Source organism: Oncorhynchus clarkii, chromosome 4 (assembly GCF_045791955.1).
Source record: "Oncorhynchus clarkii lewisi isolate Uvic-CL-2024 chromosome 4, UVic_Ocla_1.0, whole genome shotgun sequence".
In the NCBI taxonomy this organism is placed as follows: domain Eukaryota; kingdom Metazoa; phylum Chordata; class Actinopteri; order Salmoniformes; family Salmonidae; genus Oncorhynchus; species Oncorhynchus clarkii.
The window spans coordinates 55,675,518-55,699,806 of record NC_092150.1 but is presented as its reverse complement, the minus strand read 5'-3'; the positions used below and the strand labels follow the sequence as shown (position 1 = coordinate 55,699,806).

The 24,289-nt window shown below is 43.6% G+C and overlaps 1 pseudogene; it reads left to right on the top strand.

Annotated features, from left to right (window-relative positions):
- The first annotated feature begins 2,172 nt into the window (after positions 1–2,172).
- On the top strand, positions 2,173–19,851 carry LOC139408006 (uncharacterized; annotated as a pseudogene).
- Positions 19,852–24,289: the final 4,438 nt, after the last annotated feature.

The window sequence follows — 24,289 nt, the reverse complement described above, 5'->3', positions numbered from 1 at the left end:
TTTTACTGAAGAATGTGTTTGTTTTCAATGATTTCATTTTTCCATCTAGTGATGCAAATATTGACTTGTGTATACAGGGCTCATCTGTAAAAAAAGAGCCTGGTCTCAGCATGACTCCAGGTCAAAGGTTAAATAAAATGACGTTGCTACATTATGGGTTGCAAATGCAGTGACACTGAAAGGCAAACTGTCCATTTGAAGTTCAAGCAAACACTACAGTTCTTAGGGTTACCATGTTTTGGGAAAAGCAGTTTTGAAGAGAAGCAAAAAACATGGCATTCCCCATGGGGTCAAATTTAAAGCTGAATCCACACTGAGTAGCAAGGCCAGGCGTCAGGTTTATGATGTGTGTGTCATCTGGAAGGGATGGAGATGGTGTGAACACAATAGTTGACGAGCAATATCAAGCCATGAATTATGAAAGGAGAGAAAGAGAATCATAAGAGGCAAACTCACTGAAGACGGTAGCAACCTCTTCAAAAAGAGGAGCGACACTCAAACGAATAACGTTACCAAGGCATTCAGCATGGAGGTCATCTGGAATGGGAAAGGTTAGTTAAAAATATATTGTCAAACGCTTAGTGCTTGAATTTGCAGGGTGCAAAATGCATACTTATAGAAGGTGTCTGTTGTGTTTGTATGCCCACAGCTGCCATCAATAGGCAAAACAACCTGTAAGGCATTTGACAAAATATTATGATTGATTAAGAAGAACACAACTCAAATGTTTGCGTCGCATAAGAGACTGTTCTAGGCCTGCTACTACTTACCCTGAGCTAAGGAAAAGAACCATTGTAGAACAGAATTGTTTCGATAAAATGCACAGCTACAGAACCTAATATTTGACCCAAGGTGTGCAGCCTACAGCCCAGGGGTATGCAACTTTTACCCTCTGACAAAGGCTTCCCACACTCAGTCACCTGAACCCCAAAGGGCTGCACATGTTCTTTTTATTCCCCTAGCCCTACAAAGCTGATTCAAATAATCAATCAGCTTTGTTAATCTGAATCAGCTGTGTAGTGTTAGGACAAAAATCTAAATGTAAGGCTACTGTTCAATTTTAGAAGGGTGCTCCTCCCTCACTGCTTTTATCCATTCATGTCTGGGGCAATGGACCGGTGCACCTCGGCTCAGGTTAATAGAACTCCCTCATTAGCAGCACAACAGCCTTTCACAGTTGAAAAGCATAATTACTCAACCGTCTAAAATTGTAGCCCAGACAGAGAGAATGATATAGGCCTCTAATGGCCAAAATGCTGCATTTGCATGCACTTTCACAATTTGAATGTAGTCCTCTGGGTGGGACTACCAACTTCATTGGCTGAGCCCTACTGGTGACCCTGTTGAAGTCATGTCCAATCGATTCCGACAGCGGAAGAATTGCTCTGGCGCATTTCATGAAATTCTTAATTAAAATGAAGTGCTTATTTTTGCTATGATGATGATACCGACTGTCTATTCGGCAACTTTGGTTAAACCACGGTCAGTTGATCAATATTCAGGTAGTCTGACCATTCTGGATCATTTAGAATTTTAAGAACCATTTTAGAGGGACATCTCACCTCATGTCAATGTAATTGAATATACATGTTTGGCATCCGTCACTTAACAAGCCATTGCAGTAGACCAAAAGTAATATTGTTGACAGAAAATAAATGCATTTTTTTCTTCAAATAGGCAGCCCAATTTCTGTTCTTTAAAATAAATAAAAATGTACTAAATCAGATTCATCCAGGTCTGATGGGCCAAAAGATCAGAAATGAAAACCAACAAACCACTGTCGTGACGTGGCCTTGAATTATCTGTTTAATTGTTAGCTGACTCTAAATGAATCATGTTAGGATTTGGGGTGCCGAGGAAGCGGTTTTAAAGAGTTACCGTCTCCCGACTTAAACTCTAGACGGTAGAAATCTATTACATTGATAAAGTCAACTTATTAACCATGACATCGTATCCTCCTTGCAGCTGCAAAAACCCCAGCCTTATGATTCAGTACTATACTAATTGAATTACTAGCTAACTAAACACAGGTCCCTAGCGGACTGACACAATATGATGGCTTGTTACAACATGCCCCCCCCCCCCGTTCCATAAGGGACACTTATCGTTGATACATTTTTGAACACACGAACCAGCGTCAGCTTGGAGTAAAAGCATGAATGTATTTACAGTATGTGGGATGAAGCCGTGGAAAGGTAGGTGGTTGGGTCTTCTCTCTGACTGGCTAAACGATGTCACAATGTCGTTGGTTGCTCGTGGCTCCAATGACGAGTCTTGAACAGAACTACAGGATGGATTATCCTTTCACTCGTTCTGGAAGATGGGCTAATCAACCCTGTCGCTGATTCCTCTGTGGGTGATGAGAGTAGGATGGTTTGGATAGAGTAGCAGAACGGTCCCACTTAAGTTTGCTTACTTGTGGTACTTGTGAGTTTAGGAAAGTTCCAAACGTGTAGCTTGCGCCTCACGGTTTTCTGGTCTAATGTTAATTTCTGTTACCAATCCTTTTATGCACTCTGGCCGCCGGGGACGGTTCCGTCAGTCTGACCCGCTCTCTGATGTCCCTCGTGGCATGGCTACTTACTATGCACATTTTCTAGGGGAGTTTCTCTAACACGTTCAAAAGTGAATACTGAAACAATATTTCTAACATAAGACTGGTCAGAGATTAGCTATAGAAAATGAATGTCATATTGGTTTTTATTTTGTGATTTTTACTAGAAAGGTGCTCACTCTACAGGTAGGAAGTCTCGAGCCTTTACATTGTACATGAAATATGTTTTTTAAAGATATGGCGATTTTTGGTGGGAAAAGCCTGCTAACAAAGACATTCCTTTAGTTCATACTGGAGGGGGAGAAAGAACCCACTTCTGCAGTAAATTGATCTGATCCTCACAGGACATTCATGACACCGCTACAAGGCGGTTGGGGTTTGCAGCGTTTTCTTGTTCCTAACTTAGTCCCTCTCTCTACACTGGCAGCTGTGAGAACCCCGGTGATCCATACCGTGTGGTCTTCCACCCGGTGGTTGCTGACGCCAGGGTCCACTTCCCCCCTCACGTCAAACGCTTTGAGGTCTATATGTTTTCCTTCGCCGAGGATGCGGGTGAGCCGAGTGGCCAGGTAACAATCTTTATTGGTTAATTTTGTGTGAGTGGCAATCATCCCTTTTTAAAAAAATAAATAAATCTGGCACCATCAAATCTTTGATTCCTAGGTCTTTGTCAATTGTGATGTGGTCATCTGTGATGCCAGTAGTCCCTCTGGCGGCCCCTGTAGTGGACAATGTGTGAATCAGGACAACCCGAAAAGAGGTTGGTCTTGTTTTATGCTTTTCAGACCCTGGCAGACCATAACTGAACTAATAGCTTCTCTCTCTCTCTCTCTCTCTCTCTCTCAACAGGACAACGACATGTCAAAGACCTCTTTGAGGAGCGTCATTTATATGTTTCTTCTGGATACATTCTTTGGGTGTAATGTCTCTAACATGTCAAATAAAGTGTTCTATATAAAACAATCCTAACCGTTGGACTACCTTAATTGTATCTGATTTGCATTTAATACCAAGGCGCATGTAGTATGCTTGTCATCTGACGTGTATCAATCAACCCTTTTGTAAGCATGGAACTCTGAACCATCCACCGGAGGGAGGTAAGTGTTGCACACCAATTTCCCGTCTAGGACAAACAATGGGTGTCAAAACAAAAGCTTTCCAATGTCCAGTAGGATGAACTGACTCAATGTTATAGCAGATGGTGTTTTGCCAAAGTGAGGCCAGCAGGGCTGTGGTTGGCTGCAGTGTTGGTAATTTTCAACTGAAATTACAACTTTCCTTGATACCTCTCACTAGCTTGGTTTCCATCCAAACATGGACATTTCTTCTTTAATGATATGCATGTCAATCGCTCCTGGCTCAAAGGGGAAGAGCTTGACTTCATCACTACTTGTTTGTAAGAAGCGTTGACAAGCTGACTGTACCGAGCTGTCTTTTTGAAACTACTAGCACACAGCTCGGACACCCATGCCTTGCATTCCCCACAAGACATCTCTTCACAATCTCCAAGTCCGAACTACGGAAGGTACAGAGCCATGAATACGTTGCAATCTATTCTGCATCAGGATAAGCTTTAAACACACACCGTAAGGAACAGCAGAGACTGAAGAAACGCACTCCTTTAAAAGTTGCTTTGCTGACAAAATAGATGGAAGTTGTCTTAACGAGTCAAGCAAATGTACAATTTGAGGAATGTGTTAATGTAGAGACGTTTGTGCGTCTTTGTCAGTTAAATTATGAAAATGAATTTGTCTTTCAGGGACTCCTGAGAACCAACAAACCAGGCTGTTGTCTTGTGAAACAGTGGATGGAAAGAATCTAGCTGGCTAAAGCATTGACTGCACAATTGTGTAAGCTTGCCTTGCAGCTGAAGTAACATGGCTAGCTATTTACTTAGTGTCGGATTAAAAATAACTGTTGCCTATCTGGGTATGGACCTTAAACGTAAAGTTCTGAAGTAATATTCATACCAATCCATGAACCTCAAGTCTGAATGGCATTAATGAAGCCTAGAGTAGAATACCTTTATTGTGCGACGGATGCAAGACCTACACACACGTATTTTAGTTATTACCACGTGAGATTCCCATATTGTAGCTTGTACATTGACTATATTCACCGATCATGTGCGCTTCAGGTATGACTGACATTCTTTTTCAGTCATATCAAATGATGCGGTGTCTGCATGTATTACACTACAAGAGCGTTTACTGCTCCTGTGATATCAATGATTACACATTAACTATACAATAGACTAAACATGATTGATTTAATTCATATACAGGAAAAAAAAACTATGCATATCTAACTCATCTGAGGACACAGGATAGTGTTTCAACCAGTGGAGAATGTGAAACGCTTTATTGAAAGTGCATTTAATTGTAATAAGAGTTCAATCTTGGGCGGGCAGGTGGGTAGAGCGTTGGACTAGTAACCAGAAGGTTGCAAGATCGAATCCCTGAGCAGAAAAGGTAAACATCTGTCCTTCTGCCCCTGAACAAGGCAGTTCCTAGGCTGTCATTCTTATCTGACATGCCTAGTTAAAAGGAAGGCAAATCTCTACTTCAATGCACATATGGTGTGCATTAGATGAGGTGGGGGGAGAGAGAGCATATGATTAATGAATGACAGTGCTACCCTAATATTGTCTCAGTTCATCGCAATTGCGCTGTCGGGACTGGATTCCTCTCACATCAAAACATACATGCAGACAAGAGCATGATTAAGCCTTTTTATTCTAACACGGTCAGTCATCTTAAATCAGGAGGTGAAATGCAAAACTGACCTTGGATCATTAACTCTGGGATTTCAATGTAAAGCATCTCTAATAATACTTCCTGTTGACTCAACCAAGTGACATCATCTCTATGATCAGTCCGTGCCCTCTGTCAGCCATTTCAGATGCGGGAGGGGTTCAACAAAACAGCTGATATAACCTAGAGGATTTAGGGGGAGAGGGATGGCGGACACCACACACACAAGTACTTTAAGCTGATAATATAGATAGATAATGCCAATAGGTGTCTGCGTCACATACAGTATCTTCTTTCAAAGTGTCCCTGAAACATTTTAAATAGAGGGCTGTGTTTCTCACCACTTGGTTATTGCAGGGCTAACCCATGACTTGGCAGCAACAGATAGTCCAGTGGAAATGTTTGTGGTGTAAATCTGAAAATTAGCAGCTGACATCTTAAGGGTTTTTTAATTCATGCAAGCGAGACAGATTCCACGGAGGAAAAGAACAGTTTAATTACTTCTGGTTATGGACACTCTTTGCCAGCAATAAAGCTTCCACGGCCTGGTCCTCACACAGTGAACATCTGGCAATATCTACATTTTCGACCCCCTTGGTCAGCTCGCTCTCTGAATGTGAAGAAAGCAATAACTGAGATATGACCGTTCAATCTAAAGCAGCACGTGTCATTTTTTAGGATAAGTCAATACAGCCCAGTGCTGCTTACCTGAGATGCCATCTTCGTAGGTGTCCGCTATGACTTCCTTTTGTGTCGGGGAAAAAAGTGGCTTTCAGAACAATTATTTTTGATTTTGACAAAAATACAATTTGACTGTGAAAAACCACACCTTCATACAAACGTGCTACTGTATGCAGAATTCTTAACTCACAACTGAAGACGCTGCCCTATCCTGCCAGCACGCCCACAAGCGAGCCACTCGGGAGCAGAATGATGACGCGTGGAAGAGGGAAAGGAATGAGAGGGGAACAGCAATTTGTTGCAAGTTGGGCTAATAGCTGAACAATAGACTATTCTTTAGTAAAGGTTGAATAGTCTAATAGCCGAGCTAGTGTGAGGATTTACGTCTATGCTCTATAACCTACTACTATATCACGTAAGATTGAATTGTTTGAACAGCAGTTGTCTGTGTGTGTGTGTCAAGAACTGAGCAACATGCTGAGACTGCTGCATGTTGCAAAACTGTAGATAACGGCCCGGCAGATGCTTTGTCCTTGTGTTTGTCTGTGACAATATTGAGCACATGGTGTTACTTGATGTATCTTACAAAGTTGTGGTTAATCAGGTATGGGGAGGGGTGGTCATCACGATGTTTAACTGAGATGGAAAAATACAGAACAACACAATAGCAGGAACTGAGCAACTGTTATAACTAGGGGGTGATACCAGAACAGTAAGAATCTATACATCGACGGAGGGAGAACTCCAAGAAGCGCCAAGAGGCGGGGACCAGCCTGAGCGCCTGCGATAGGCTGAGCAAGTCTAAACCACGCTCAGCCTCTACTGTGATAGACATAGTTCCAACCCGTCTGTTGGCCTATCACAGTATAAGAACAGCTGTTTATGTACATCCTGACAGTTCCCTGTTCTGCCATTTATTGCTTAGCTAATAAAAGTACATAGAGTACAATCAGTGACTCAGTGTTATAACTTGTTCTGATACCAGATTCGAATTGACGCAACCCTAACACTAGGTGTGATCCCCTCCCCCCTATCACAGACCAGATTTGCCCTAAAGACCAATGTAATGACTGTTTAAATATGCTACCTTACACGTTACGTTGGCTGACAATTTGTTAGCTACGATGTCCTTACGAACCACATAGCATATCATTACACAGCACTATGTACCGGTATGTTAGTAGTTGTACATCAGACTTGCCAGTAGATTAACTATAGACTTGATTATTCTCGTCATTCTTATTCACCCAAGGCTGAAAAACGGCTAAATAAGAACGTTGACTAAGCTGGAACACTAGCGCGAGCCCATAGCAAATGAATGGAATCGAACGTTCGCAGAGATCGTTTTGACTGGAGTGATGCTTAGGAATCCATTAAAAATCTATCCAGTTTTATTTTACCACTACAATCTGCTCGTCGGACGAAACTGGAGGAAATAAACTAGTGTAGAAAGTAAACATCCGCACCTCGATGGTGTCAACTGTGCTTATGTCTGCGTAATGAAAAATAAAAAGCCTGGCCTAGCGATCGATGACAAATGAAATGGTGCCCGTGTAACAGTTTTACTTCTGTCCCGAACCAGTTGAACACAGACAACAGTTAACCATCGCTCCACAAAAGCCGCGGCCCTTGCAGGGCAGGGCAACGTTTCCCAAACTTGGTGTACATTTAGGTTTTTGTCCTAACACTACACAGCTGATTCAGATTAACAAAGCTGATTGATTATTTGAATCAGCTTTGTAGGGCTAGGGGAATAAAAAGAACATGTGCAGCCCTTTGGGGTTCAGGTGACTGAGTGTGGGAAGCCTTTGTCAGAGGGTAAAAGTTGCATACCCCTGGGCTGTAGGCTGCACACCTTGGGTCAAATATTAGGTTCTGTAGCTGTGCATTTTATCGAAACAATTCTGTTCTACAATGGTTATTTTCCTTAGCTCAGGGTAAGTAGTAGCAGGCCTAGAACAGTCTTATGCGACGCAAACATTTGAGTTGTGTTCTTCTTAATCAATCATAATATTTTGTCAAATGCCTTACAGGTTGTTTTGCCTATTGATGGCAGCTGTGGGCATACAAGCACAACAGACACCTTCTATAAGTATGCATTTTGCACCCTGCAAATTCAAGCACTAAGCGTTTGACAATATATTTTTAACTAACCTTTCCCATTCCAGATGACCTCCATGCTGAATGCCTTGGTAACGTTATTCGTTTGAGTGTCGCTCCTCTTTTTGAAGAGGTTGCTACCGTCTTCAGTGAGTTTGCCTCTTATGATTCTCTTTCTCTCCTTTCATAATTCATGGCTTGATATTGCTCGTCAACTATTGTGTTCACACCATCTCCATCCCTTCCAGATGACACACACATCATAAACCTGACGCCTGGCCTTGCTACTCAGTGTGGATTCAGCTTTAAATTTGACCCCATGGGGAATGCCATGTTTTTTGCTTCTCTTCAAAACTGCTTTTCCCAAAACATGGTAACCCTAAGAACTGTAGTGTTTGCTTGAACTTCAAATGGACAGTTTGCCTTTCAGTGTCACTGCATTTGCAACCCATAATGTAGCAACGTCATTTTATTTAACCTTTGACCTGGAGTCATGCTGAGACCAGGCTCTTTTTTTACAGATGAGCCCTGTATACACAAGTCAATATTTGCATCACTAGATGGAAAAATGAAATCATTGAAAACAAACACATTCTTCAGTAAAAAGGTCCTCAATAAGCCCGAGTTGCCGTAGAGGTAGTATTAGTACTACTATTAGTAGTACGGTGCCAGAAACATTGAAGCAGTTTTACTGAACTCTGTGGCCACCCCTGGGTCTGGTATCTCTTACCTCTAAGTTAACGATGACGGAAGGTACAGCAGAAGTTTATGGAGGGCTTTCAGAGGGCCAGCCAACTTTCTGTAGTGTGGCTTCAATACAGTGGCAGCTGCATTCATATAGCCAATTTTGCCACAGTCTATATAACTTGCATGAATGTCACCTGAATTATTTGTTTTTTTGCTATATAATGAAAGGCTTTTTTTCCCTTCCCCCTTCATTTTAGGATGATAAGATGTTCAGCTTGGTCATGCAGTTCAGGCTGCCAGGAAACCACATGACTGAAGACCCTGTGTATAGAGTGGGCAAAACCTGTAGCTACACCCCCTGGACCTCCCGAGAGATTCTGTGCGACCGCAACTACATGGAGGCAAGTGAGCAGAGCATGCCCTAATGGACATGTTTACAGTCGAGCTTGTCGTACTGCCTGTATAAATGATCTGTCTAGAGCTACAACTGTCCAGTGTTTCATTTCTCCTGCGACACAACGTAGAGAGGTCTTGACTCTCTCTCTCAATTCCACTCGCCTCTTCAAAATGCACCTAGGACAACTTTAGAGGTGAGGAATCTTGGCCTATTCTCAATGCATTTAAGGAGGCGAGTGGACAGATTGAGAACTGGCCCTTGATTTCCTATTGTCTGGGAGGGAGAAAATGCATAGGGAATAATGGCCTATCTTCTCTAGGTGTCTGTCAGAAGGACTCTTCCAGACATCCAAACCGTCCCCGAACAGCCCACTGGGGGCCCGAAAGCAAGGAGCGCCAACTTCCGGAGAGGAGCTGAGGTAGCCATATTTCAGTTTCTGTAATTTCACTACAACATGACAGGATGGCGCTAAACAAAATGTGCGTTTGTTGACAATTTTGTTTAATTCATGTTTCCATTTCCTGAGACAGGCTGTTGCTTCAGGATACAAAATGACAGCAGTCGTCTTTAGTCCTAGCAAGAAGGTCATGAATGTGGATGAGGTCCAAAGAAAGGGCTATGCGATAGTCAACACTCCCACACGGCTGGTGTTAAGAAGCCCCCATAATGCAGAGGAAACATACCTCCAGAATGTAAGCTGACTTCCTCCATGAACTGGGTCATGTTCAGTAGAGCAAACATTTGGAAAGCGTGGCCCTACCTGAACTCTGCAACATATTGTTAATACGGTTTGCCCTACTGAACACGGCCCTGGTGTGGTTGCCCCCTGAACAGGTAGCTGGGGTTCCGATGCGGGTGCTCTCAACCTCAACCTTCTTTGAGCAGAAGTGGATGGTTACTCGAGTAGATGCCACGGCTGTTTGTCCAACACCAGGTTGAGTGTGAAATCATTTAAGATCCTTTAAACCCAGTTCTTAATTGGCTCCAGACAAGACTTTCATTTGTGTTATGTAGTGTTCAGTTGGGAAAATGTTTTGGGGTGAACTGTTTCCAAATAATGGCACATTTGTTTTCAGTTGCAAAATGTTCTGTTATGATGTGCACTTGGCTTCTTGTGTCACTGCAGAGGCAGTGGTCTTTACTCCAGAAGTGATCACCTGGTACATGCCCAAGCACATAGACCCACTTTTCTCCTCTGATGCCTTCACTATGTTGGAGGTGTACATGGGAATTGACGCTAAGAGGCTGGACACTGAGGAAATGGCTGCCAGAAACTACTCGGTTTTAGTCACGGAGGCTCATATTATTGTTGAAATTCCGGTGGGGGCTGTTGGCGGCTATTTCAAGGTCAGCGTTGGATGAGTAAAATGTTCCTGTTTAATTTCTAAATCTTATTTGTAGAGCCTTCAGTGCTTTGCAGTAACCCTTTGCCATCTCTCATGGGTAAACTCCTAGAAACGTTGTTTTGTGTAAAATGTTTCTTATTGAGCAATTGTCTGCTTAATCAGGCTAATATACAATGGATTGCAAATTGTGTGAATGCTGCATAAAATGCCACTTAAACATACTCTACCGCTTGTCTTTGCAGTTTGTCCTTTAGCCGCTTGACATTTGAGACCAAATATCCACACTAAAGTATTGTTTACCGGACATTTTAGGGAGCCGGTAGCTTTGCCACTGTCAACTGAATGCAAGCAACACTCGGCTGCTGTGTACATATTGTGCAAGTGTTTACTTTGCGTGTCAGTTGCTTTGAAAATGCACACCGCCGGAAATGCAAGTTGACAAGCGTATACCTACCAGCTCTCTAAAGTCTAGTAAACAATACTTTCCTTTGGATATTTTGTCTTAAATTACAAGCGGCTAAAAGACAAGCGGTAGAATGATTGTATTTAACGTTCTGGCTTATAAGGAACATTGACCTGTTTTTGCACTCCAATTGTGTATTACAGCCTGACTGCATCACTCGTCTCCCTTACAGAGCCATATTCAGGATGACCAGTACTTTGTCACTTACACCATTGAGCCCATGCTTGAGTTGCTGTGGATCGAGGAGGTCGCACACGAGGACACCAGCTACAAAGTCCTCTTCCCTATCACAACACCTCCGATGACCAGGCCTCCACAAGTTCGCAACTGTGAGTCTGGTTTAGTTAAACAGTGCCTATGGTAATTTGGGATGCCTGGGTTGTTCATTAGGCACGAAACAGAAGAAAATGTACTGAAACGGGGAGGCAATACCCAGACTTATCCAATAACAAATGTCAATTTTCAACTTCCATTGTACCGCATTTCAAAATGTTTTCCTTTGTTTGCCAATGAACAGACACGCCCTTAGACACAGTTCCTGAGCAGGCAGTGTTTGTGCTTGAGTTGGGGACCTTCAACCTTGATGTGGAGCTGCTGAACATCACCTTTCCCACCATGGTGCTAACTGTTGCAGAGTGCAACGCCAGAGGCTTCAATGTTCAGGAGCAGAGATCCCCGGACAACACCTTGAAGACCTTCAGGATGGAGGTGCCCTTCTCAGACCCGGTGGTCGTCAAGGAGGTGTGCTTCTGTTAAATGCAAAGCCACACGCAGTGATTTGTACATGCCCTAATAAGTGGGCCACCAACAAAATAGAAATAATGGCACAAATGTACTTTGTATCCCTCATTTACTCAAGTGTTTCCATTATTTTGGCAGTTGCCAATAGTGCTTGATTTAGAGGAATGAGGGCAACATTACTTTAAGTATATAGTTTGTTTTAATAGTCCCCATATGTACTTGTCACTTGATGTTGAGTAAGGTTCTGTTAGCATTATTGTTGTATCAATTGACCAATGCTTTTAACTTCACTACAGAGAAGGGCGGAACAAGGTGTCACAACCTTCACTCTTCAGCTGATCTACGGCCTGGTCGTCTTTCCAGAGTACGCTCCTTTCTCTCACTCTGCCGTTGTGGACGCTGTACTGCTGGACATTGGTATGTCTCTGGACTACGCCAAACTACTGTTGAATGGTTTCCTCTCGTTAATGATTGCCCTGAAAGGAAATTGTCAGTGGAAGCCCAACTAGCCATACTGTAGGTTTTTCCTATGCGGTCTCTCTACAAAGAAAATGTTAAGCTTTAGAGTATTTGGACCCCGTTGTCCTGTTCCTGATTTGCCAGGATTGTGTTTATTCAGGCCCACCGTTGCAGAACAAGGGCTTCTTCTTGGACAAGTTCAAGTAGTACCTTCCTGTTTTTTGTGCTTAATGAACACAACCCTGTTTGTCCTTGTAGTGCCACCCTCAGTCACTGGCAACTGTGATCAGGAGAACTTCCACATCACTGTGGACTACAGGAACCAAGATCCCTTTTTCGTGGTCTTGGTTGGCAAGCGGCTGCTTAACCATGAGCTTGCTCAACAGTATTTAACAGAGGGCGACGCAGACTTCACCATCACGTTGCCCTTTTCTTCGCCGGACGCAGTGTTTGAGGTACGACGCTCTCCCAAAACATGTTAACCTAAATTGCTGCAGCTAGCCTCGCTTTCCTTACCCTGTATACATGCATACGATATTGGACTAATGAACTCTCCCATTGGTTCCCAGTCGGTTCACTCGTCCTCTGTCAGGAGCAGACTGGATGTGGCTCTGTTGAATCCTTACAACAACATGACCATCAAATACTTTTCCCTGGCTTGCAGCTTCCTCAAAACGTTGACTGGTTGGTTCTCAAACAATTGCTTCCGATAAATAGTCGTTTGACATGGTTACCAAACCTGGGTTCCTTGCAAATACTGTGAGTCTAATAGTAGTGCCACAGATGGGCATAGTTTGCACTTTTGGTGCTATGCCATTGGTTCAAGCTCAATGAAGTGTCACAAATACAGAACCCAGGTCTGATGGCTACCTGTCTTTTGCTCCCCCACCTCCAAGAGTGTTTCTCTAACGGAACGATGACTGCGCTGGCGGTGAAGGTGGAGTCTGCTCCCGGTCTGAACCCCGGTCAGCTGACCCTGAGCGACCCCGCCTGTGGTCCCACCTACAGCGACGATCGCTTCGCCTACTTCCACTTCACTGTGAACTCCTGTGGCACCACCAGGAAGGTAAAATGACGATTACCCTGAGGTGATACGGACTGTTTGCTTCTGCAGGCTGTAATAAGCAATTCCCCTCTACTACAGTTTATCAACAATGTCATGCTGTATGAGAACGAAATCTCCTTGCCAGATGAACTTGAGGTGAAGCTGAATGCCACGGCGTCTTCAGAGGAGGAATATCAGTAAGTGTATTACGCATCACAATTGTGGCATTGGCTTTTATAGGGTGTTTTTTTTTTTCCTTCGCCAATTGCTCAATTCTTTGTATACAGGGAGAATGTGCCTCTACTACCAGTGTGTCCACTCCACTGCTTGAAGTTGCCTACATCCCTCTTTTTAGGTTAAAGGTTTCCTGCTACTACGTGGCCAACACCACTCGCACATTGGCCTTCCTGACCAGGCCGCGTGACCACGAGAGTTTTGTCGAGACTGGGACGGGTCGACTAATGGTCAGAATGAGACTCGCTCAGGGTAAGCGTGCACAAATTCAGAATTTCAACTTGACCCCTAGCCTCTAAAAGAATCTTGGAAGGTCTCCTTTTACAAAACGCTTCCCAAAAAATGTAAGCCTTGCGTTCTGAGATCTACAGGTGTGGCTATGGAGTAACTGATTAGCTGATTTGGGGTGGTAGTGTTGGCTATAAATGACTTGTGTTCATCGGGGCACAACAGGATATGATAAACGAGCGTTTCTTAATGAACAAGTTCAGATGGTGCCCACTGAACACGATCCCCGGTTGTCTTGTTCTGTGTTTCAGACGCCTCGTATAACACGTTCCACCAGGAGGAGGACTATCCAGTGGTGAGGTACCTGAGACAGCCTCTGCACTTTGAGGTGGAGCTGACCATGTCCTCTGACCCCAAGGTAGCGCTGGTACTTGACCACTGCTGGGCCACCCTCAACGAGGACCGCGACTCCCGACCCCGGTGGAATCTCATCATTAATGGGTAACATGTTGTTTTTGGGCCTAAACAAGTGTTATTCCACAGGTGTGGTTCCTGAGTAATTAGCAACCTATCATGCTTGGCAGGCCATTTACTTTGGCTACCGTGGCTATGCCCCCATCCATAGGTCCTGAGTGGTCACAATGCTTAAAAAGCCGTGTGCGGTCTGTCACCAGATCGCCACCCAATTCTGGTGCGTACGATCACATTTTTGTGGTCCCTGCAGCGTACCATTGGAACGGAACGCATGCTGCAACAAACGACTCTAAACCGCATTGTCTGAAAAGCATCTAAACAATGTTTTGTACTGATGAGAAATAAAGGTCTTCACAACTTTATTCCACCTTAAATGTTAACGTTATCATCTAGTCTAAATTACAGGTTGACTTGTTTTTCAATGTGATGCGGTACAAGGGAGCCATGTAAATCTAGTTTAGAAAATATGGCATGCCGTTCACTGCGCCCGTTGCCCGAGATCTTAACTTAGTTTGGCCACTTCAGCATGTGACAAATCTTTGTACTTGTTACGGCGTACACATGACAAGTAGTTTACAGTTAACCAATCAAAAAGCCAATTGTTGTCACCTCCCCAAATACAACCGTAGCTCGAAAGCTAAACAGAGTTGCAAGATATAACCCCCCCCCCAAAAAAAAATGGGTTGAGCTAAGTCCTTGGGGGGGGGAAGGTATTGTGGAGAGGATGATGCAGGAAATATTACTAAGATGGGGGATTTATCAACAGTTTTTCTAAGCTAAATACCCCTGGAAAGGGGGGTCTGATCTGGCAACCCTGAGGTACCATAGTTACCACTCTGATGCCGTGTTCAAATCAACTAACGACTTCAGTGCATTCAAGACAATGGGGGTACTCCAGTTGAGATCACCATAAGTCAGTCGAGTCTGACAGACGCTTACGTGATTACCGACTGCATTGTATGGCGCTAGCATTAGCTCATATACAGTCCCACCTTCAAAAGTGTTATTACAATCTAGGCAAGAATCAGAAAGCATGAATAGAAAGTACATTATACTTACGGTACGCTACAGTAGAAACAACAACACGTTACGCAGAAAATAAGGCACTTTGAAAGGAATGCACGCATGTCCACAGTTATTTGTAAGGGAGGCAATAAATGTGCAAGGCCTGTATACCTGATCTGGGGAAGTGCTTGGAGTTTCTTTTGAAGGAAAGTTTGTCCGGCTCATTAAATTCTCAAATAGAAATGGTCTGCAACAGTGAAATGGGCTACTTTTGTGAAACTTAGAAAATTAGAAGTTGAAACGGCCTATAGAAAATTAGCAGGTAGTGTGCCTTGGTTTGAGGTCAGCGCGGGTTAACTGTGCACATTTTGGAGCAGGGAGTGCATTGTGACTTCACGCGCATAAAATCAACTCCCACTGCTGGGGCGACTGAAGATATTTGGAACTCGCGTGTGGAAAGGATGTTGGCGTTACCTACACCTTTTTACTCAATGTTATCCTTTTGGTTTGCTACAGTTCAGTGTTCAGCCGAACTGATGGTCAGTCGAATGGAAGTCAAGAGCGGCTGGCAAGCTTAGCTTGCCTTTCCGATTGGTTTCATACAACTGCTCTTAACACTGACTGAATACTTGTTGGTTTTGGGTTGACTTCAGGCACAAGTGACCTCTTGTGTTGAAAACAGTTATTGCACTAAACATAAAGGATGGTTCACACGCCTGTGCAGCATGGATGTTTGAAACGGAATAGGATCAGTTGGCAGGACGCCGCTTTCAATGGAATTTCCTGTCCTAGAGGAATGCGCTAATTGGGAGTTGCTAAACATGAACAAATACCACGGTCAAGTGTAGCAGCTTGCTAGCTAATGTTCATATTTAAAACATTTTTACTACATTTTTGATTTGGGTGAGCACTTTGCCACAGATGGACACCGCTGGCCTAATTTTTATCTCAATAATTTAAATTGGGTAAAAGATGACTTATTTTTCCTACATTGTAATGGGCTACAATGACCTCTGATTATGCACGCTGCAAATGACACTTTAGTTTGCGGGTGCCTTTTTAGTATCTGGATACATGTTACACCAAGCAGTGTAGTGAAGCAACTTTATTGGTCAAAACCATTCATTTGGGGGATCGGGTTTGCAAAATGCTATCAAACCACGCAATTTTACCTTTTTAATGAAGTGGTCGCAAGAACCTAAATTTGGCCATGTGGACACGGGACTAACTTTGCAGCTGTTTATTAATCAGAAATGTCACAGCAGTTTAAAAAAACAGGCTGAATGTTTTGTGTATCATAGGAGAAGACACCACATTCACATGGCTGTGCATGAAATGGGCAGTTCAGATTTGTCACTTCAGCTGCAACTATATCGTTGTGCAAAATCCTGACCATCGTCTGTCGGCTCAAGTGGCTTTGTACTGGTGTGGGCGTTTGTCTCTTAATGTAACCTCTTCAGATTTTACAAATCCCTTTTTGCTAATATCTGGCAGTTAATCAGTAAATGATTAAGATGCAAATTTAAAAAGTAGGCCTAAACTTTGTATAGTAGAGCTGCGCCCTTCACAGAAGTCCTCCAGGTGTGAATCCGATACCATGGGTGTAGAATTTATTGTGTGACCAATTTTTGACAGCGGAAGTATTGCTCTGGCGCATTGCATGAAATTCTTAATTAAAATGAAGTGCTTATTTTTGCCTTGTTGATGATGATACCGACTGTCTATTCGGCAACTTTGGTTAAACCACGATCAATATTCAGGTAGTCTGACCATTCTGGATCATTTAGAATTTTAAGAACCATTTAGAGGGACATCTCACCTCATGTCAATGTAATTGAATATACATGTTTGACATCTGTCATTTAACAAGCCATTGCAGTAGACCAAAAGTAATATTGTTGACAGAAAATAAATGCATTTTTTCTTCCAATAGGCAGCCCAATTTCTGTTCTTTAAAATAAATAAATGTACTAAATCAGATTCATCCAGGTATGATGGGCCAAAAGATCAGAAATGAAAACCAACAAACCACTGTCGTGACGTGGCCTTGAATTATCTGAGGACTGTTTAATTGTTAGCCGACTCTAAATGAATCATGTTAGGAATTGGGGTGCCGAGGAAGCGGTTTTAAAGATACCGGTTCCCAACTTAAACTCGACGGCAGAAGTCTATTACATTGATAAAGTCAACATATTATCCATGACATCGTATCCTTCTTGCAGCTGCAAAACCCCAACCTTATGATTCAGTACTATACAAATTGAATTACTAGCTAACTAAACACAGGTCCCTAAGCGGACTGACACAATATGATGGCTTGTTACAAGATGTCTCTTAACCCCCCCCCCCCCCCCCCCCCACACGGTTCCATAAGGGACACTTATCGTTGATACATTTTTGAACACACGAACCAGCGTCGGCTTGGAGTAAAAGCATTTATGTGGGATGGCGCCGTGGAAAGGTAGGTGGTTGGGTCTTCTCTCTGGCCGTGGCTCCAATGGCTAGTCTTGAACAGAACTACAGGATGGATTTTCCTTTCACTCGTTCTGGAAGATGGACTTATCGACCCTGTCGCTGATTCCTTAGTGGGTGATGAGAGTAGGATGGTTTGGATATAGTAGCAGAATGGTCCCACTTAAGTTTGCTTTTTTAGGTACTTGTGATTTTAGGAAAGTTTCAAAAGTGTAGCTTGCGCCTCACGGTTTCCTGGTCTAATGTTAATTTCTGTTACCAATCCTTGTATGCACTCTGGCTGCCGGGTACGGTTCCGTCAGTCTGACCCGCTCTGATGTTCCTCGTGGCATGGCTACTTACTATGCACATTTTCTAGGAGTTTCTCTAACACGTTCAAAAGTGAATACTGTAACAATATTTCTAACATAAGACTGGTCAGAGATTAGCTATAGAAAATGAATGTCATATTGGTTTTTATTTTGTGATTTTTACTAGAAAGGTGCTCACTCTACAGGTAGGAAGTCTTGAGCCTTTACATTGTATATGAAATATGTTTTTTAAAGATGTGGGAATAGCCTGTTAACAAAGACATTCCTTTAGTTCATACTGGAGGGGGAGAAAGAACCCACTTCTGCTGTAAATTGATCTGATCCTCACAGGACATTCATGACACCGCTACAAGGCGGTTGGGGTTTGCAGCGTTTTCTTGTCACTAACTTAGTCCCTCTCTACACTGGCAGCTGTGAGAACCCCGGTGATCCATATCTTGTGGTCTTCCACCCGGTGGTAGCTGACGCCAGGGTCCACTTCCCCCCTCACGTCAAACGCTTTGAGGTCTATATGTTTTCCTTCGCCGAGGATGCGGGTGAGCCGAGTGGCCAGGTAACAATCTTTATTGGTTAATTTGAGTGGCAATCCTCCCTTTTTTTTACAAAATCTGACACATTCAAATCTTTGATTCCTAGGTCTTTGTCCATTGTGATGTGGTCATCTGTGATGCCAGTAGTCCCTCTGGCGGCCCCTGTAGTGGACAATGTGTGAATCAGGACAACCCGAAAAGAGGTAGGTCTTGTTTTATGCTTTTCAGACCCTGGCAGACCATAACTGAACTAATAGCCTCTCTCTCTCTCTCTCTCTCTCTCTCTCTCTCTCTCAACAGGACAACGACATGTCAAAGACCTCTTTGAGGAGTGTCATTTATATGTTTCTTCTGGATACATTCTTTGGGTGTAATGTCTCTAACATGTCAAATAAAGTGTTCTATATAAAACAATCCTAACCGTTGGACTACCTTAATTGTATCTGATTTGCGTTTAACACCAAGGCGCATGTAGTAGGCTTGTCATCTGACGTGTATCACTCAATATCTATGTACACTGCTCAAAAAAATAAAGGGAAGACTAAATAACACATCCTAGATCTGAATGAAATATTCTTATTAAATACTTTTCTCTTTATATAGTTAAATTTGCTGACAAAATCACACAAATGATCAATGGAAATCAAATGTATCAACCCATGGAGGTCTGGATTTGGAGTGACACTCAAAATTCAAGTGGAAAACCACACTACAGGCTGATCCAACTTTGAAGTAATGTCCTTAAAACAAGTTAAATGAGGCTCAGTAGTGTGTGTGTGACCTCCCTACAACGCCTGGGCATGCTCCTGATGAGGTGGCGGATGGTCTCCTGAGGGATCTCCTCCCAGACCTGGACTAAAGCATCCACCAACTCCTGGACAGTCTGTGGTGCTACGTGATGTTGGTGGATGGAGCGAGACATGATGTGCTCAATTGGATTCAGGTCTGGGGAACGGGCGGGCCAGTCCATAGCATCAATGCCTTCCTCTTGCAGGAACTGCTGACACACTCCAGCCACATGAGGTCTAGCATTGTCTTGCATTAGGAGGAACCCAGGGCCAACCGCACCAGCATATGGTCTCTCAAGGGGTCTGAGGATCTCATCTCGGTACCTAATGGCAGTCAGGCTACCTCTGGCGAGCACATGGAGGGCTGTGCGGAAATGCCACCCCACACCATGACTGACCCATCGCCAAACAGGCCATGCTGGAGGATGTTGCAGGCAGCAGAACGTTCTCCACGGCGTCTCCAGACTCTGTCACATGTGCTCAGTGTGAACCTGCTTTCATCTGTGAAGAGCACAGGGTGCCAGTGGCGAATTTGCCAATCTTGGTGTTCTCTGGCAAAGCCAAACGTCCTGCACGGTGTTAGGCTGTAAGCACAATCCCCACCTGTGGACGTCGGGCCCTCATACCGCACTCATGGAGTCTGTTTCTGACCGTTTGAGCAGACACATGCACATTTGTGGCCTGCTGGAGGTCATTTTGCAGGGCTCTGGCAGTGCTCCTCCTGCTCCTCCTTGCACAAAGGCGGAGGTAGCGGTCCTGCTGCTGGGTTGTTGGCCTCCTACGGCCTCCTCCACGTCGCCTGATGTACTGGTCTGTCTCCTGGTAGCGCCTCCATGCTCTGGAAACTACGCTGACAGACACAGCAAACCTTCTTGCCACAGCTCGCATTGATGTGCCATCCTGGATGAGTTTCACTACCTGAGCCACTTGTGTGGGTTGTAGACTCTGTCTCATGCTACCACGAGTGAAAGCACCGCCAGCATTCAAAAGTGACCAAAACATCAGCCAGGAAGCATAGGAACTGAGAAGGTGTCTGTGGTCACCACCTGCAGAACCACTCCTTTATTGGGGGTGTCTTGCTAATTGCCTATAATTTCCACCTGTTGTCTATTCCATTTGCACAACAGCATGTGAAATGTATTGTCAATCAGTGTTGCTTCCTAAGTGGACAGTTTGATTTCACGGAAGTGTGATTGACTTGGCGTTACATTGTGTTGCTTAAGTGTTCCCTTTATTTTTTGGAGCAGTGTATATCCCCTGCTTTTTTTCAGAACATTAACTGTGTAGGTAGATGTGGAAAGGTGCTGGAGGGGGGGGGGTTCACATATCTCGGCTATAAGACACTACTTTATTAAAGGTTAAAGTCCATTTCTCAGCTAATAGCCCATCCTGCTACGCTTGTGAAAAGCTAATAGTTTTTCCCTTTTCCACATGTTAAAGGTTCCATTTGATAAAGTGGTTTTAGCCTTAATCGGTTAACCCCAATTCATACATTTAGGCACAGTCGATTGTGTGCTGGACTTCGGGCTAGAATGTTGAGGGTTCGAAACCTGCTCCCTGCTTGTTTCATTACGTTATTGTGCCGTCTCAGAGCAAATAGCCTGGATTGTTACTCCCATCTCGTTCCTCGCCCTCTTCCAAACGTCATTCTCCGCCTGAGTGGCTCGCTTGTGGTCCTGCTGGCAGGATATGGCAGCACCTTCGGTTGTGCGTCAAGAATTCAGCATAGCAAGTTTGTATGAAGGTCTGGTTATTCACAGGCAAATAGTAATATGCTCTAAACTGCTCTGGTGACAAACTTTGCTGCCCTGTTTTCAATCGTCTACATGGCTGGGAGAACGTCCTCAGATTAATGAAGAGGAAGGGAGTTAGATATGCATAGGAAGTGTAGTGTACTGTCCTTCTGTATACATGAATTACAAATCATCCTTTGCTTAAATCATGTTTCTAGATTATTGCATAGTTACAATGTGTAATCATTGTCCTAGAAGCAGGAGTGGTGAACACTAAAATGTCTAATTGTAATGCAGACACGGCATCATTCAAAGAATGGAGTGTGATGCACCTGGTATTGGATATGACTGAAAAAAGAACTTGACAAAATATGCACAATTGTTTCTCTACGTTAGCTAGCATATTCTTCTCAATCGTACATTTTTACCTTGACTCGTTATGTTTATAATTACTTACATTTGCTTCCACCGTAATGTTCTGTCAGCCATCTTTACTGAAGAAAGTCAACAGGGACGGGTGGGTCGTGTCAAATTTGTAATTGGAACCACTCGATATGATTGGTCATAAAAACCCTGGGACCAAAAGAGCACTCGTTATGCATAACTCCCCTTTGCTGTGGTCTGGAGCAATGAAGCCGTGACGCTGGGTACCTCTAAGTCCCGCGGTGTAAGTTCGCAAAGAGGAACCACTGTAGCCGAATTGGAAGAGACGGTTACTTAAATGGAATGAATTTTAATATCTGATTGGCAATTGCGATAGAGCTTGTGGCTGTGATCATAATTGAAAACAACATGCATATGAATTATTCCATTAAAAAACAAGGTTACAAACAGCAATGAATTGAGGATGTGGGTAGTACGAGGCTGTAGTATTGTGCCCACAAATGTTTTTATTTTAAGAATTGGCTGATTTGTATATTATACATTTGGTGTATTACAGGTTAATCTTAAAATAGACGTTTAAGTCTGAAGCAGAAAGTGAATATCCAGAGGTTGGTATTAAAAATATAGAGTAATATTTCTAGGGTAGACTACAGTGCAAACATTGCTCAATTAATGTAACAGGTTAAACTGATGAGATTACTGGATAGGGGCCCTGGGATTGTTTACTTTAGAAGGTCTATTCCACTTAATTGAACACTGTGTTCTCTGATGTGTTTGAGTAGGATTATTTATTCCAGGACTGATGGAAGTCCACTACAGTATGCATGTTAACTTCTTATGGCTGGGGGCAGGATTGAGTAGCTTGGATGAATAAGGTGCCCAGAGTAAACTGCCTGCTACTCAGGCTCAGAAGCTAAGATATGCATATTATTAGTAGATTTGGATAGAAAACACAAGTTTCATTTAACAGTTTGAGCTCCTTTAATCACTACTTCATTAAGTCAGGATTCCTCTTTGACTCAGCCATGCCTCCTTGCCTGTCCAACGTTTCCTCATCTCCCACCCCTTCTAATGTGACTTCCCGATGCTCTTCCCTTTTTTTTCCCCCTTCCCCACTACAAAGTTTCACCCCACAGGCATTCACTGAGTCTGAGATGCTACAAGAGTTCCTGAAACTTTACACCAAAAAAACCATCTGGGTCAGAGAGAGAGAGAGAGAGAACTGTTCCTTAAAGTAACTAACTTTGGCTTTCCGGATAGCCCGAGTACACTTATTTCTCATTTGCTTGAATGAGAGCCATTCTGCCTGAATATGCGTGTGCCGAGCATTTTGCCAAATGCAATTCTTGAGGTAAGATCACGGTCGAACCAGGGGCTGAACCCGTTTTTAAATATTTTCTTTATGGTGTGATAACAATACCACTGAAAATATCAGAAAAGGTACAAGCATCTTCGACAGAGCTATACCATTTTACAGAATAACTCAAACTGCAGTTATACTGCAAAATTACTAGAGTAAAGTTATTTTGGACAGTATTTGCAGAATACTGCAGTTATACTACACTGACTATAATATTTTTTCAGGAGGGATGTGGTAGCTAACTAGCTTACTTGTTTACAAATTGGTGAATGTGCTAAAAAGCTACCTAGCTAGACTCAACAAAAAGTCCCTTTTTCAGGATCCTGTCTTTCAAAGACAATTCATAAAAATCCAAATAACTTCACAGATCTTCATTGTAAAGGGTTTAAACACTGTTTTCCATGCTTGTTCAATGAACCATAAACAATTAATGAACATGCACCCGTGGAACGGTCGTTAAGAGACTAACAGCTTACAGACAGGCAATTAAGGTCAAAGTTATGAAAACTTAGGACACTAAAAAGGCCTTTCTACCGACTCTGAAAAACAGACAACGCTACTGGGAGACAGGACAGACAGCTGATCGTCCTCACAGTAGCAGGCCACGTGTAACACCTGCACAGGATCGGTACATCTGAGCATCACACCTGAGGGACAGGTACAGAATGGTGACAACTTCCCGGGTTACACTAGGAAACCACAATCCCTCCATCAGTGCTCAGATTGTTCACAATAGGCTGGACTGAGGGATTGTAGGCCTGTTGTAAGGCAGGTCCGCACCAGACATCACTGGCAACAACGTTGCCTATGGGCACAGACCCACCGTCGCTGGACCAGACAGGACTGGCAAAAAGTGCTCTTCACTGACGAGTCACGGTTTTGTCTCACCAGGGGTGATGGTCGGATTCACGTTTATCGTCGACGGAATGAGCGTTACACCAAGGCCTGCACTCTAGAGCGGGATCGATTTGGAGGTGGAGGGTCCGTCATGGTCTGGGGCGGTGTGTCACAGCATCATCTGACTGAGCTGTCATTGCAGGCAATCTCAACGCTGTGCTTTAAAGGGAAGACATCCTCCTCCCACATGTGGTACCCTTCCTGCAGGCTCATCCTGACATGACTCTCCAGCATGACAACGCCACCAGTCATACCGCTCATTCTGTGTGTGATTTCCTGCAAGACAGGAATGTCAGTGTTCTGCCATAGCCAGTGAAGAGCCCGGATCTCAATCCCATTGAGCACATCTGGGACCTGTTGGATCGGAGGGTGAGGGCTAGGGCAATTCCCCCCCAAATGTCCGGGAACTTGCAGGCGCCTTGGTGGAAGAGTGGGGTAACATCTCACAGCAAGAACTGGCAAATCTGGTGCAGTCCATGAGATGCACTGCATTACTTAATACAGCTGGTGGCCACACCAGATACTGACTAACTTTTAATCCCTCCCCTTCATTCAGGGACACATTATTCAATTTCTGTTAGTCACATGTCTGTGGAACTAACAATATTTACAACAAATATACAGTTAGCTGAAAATAAACACAGTTG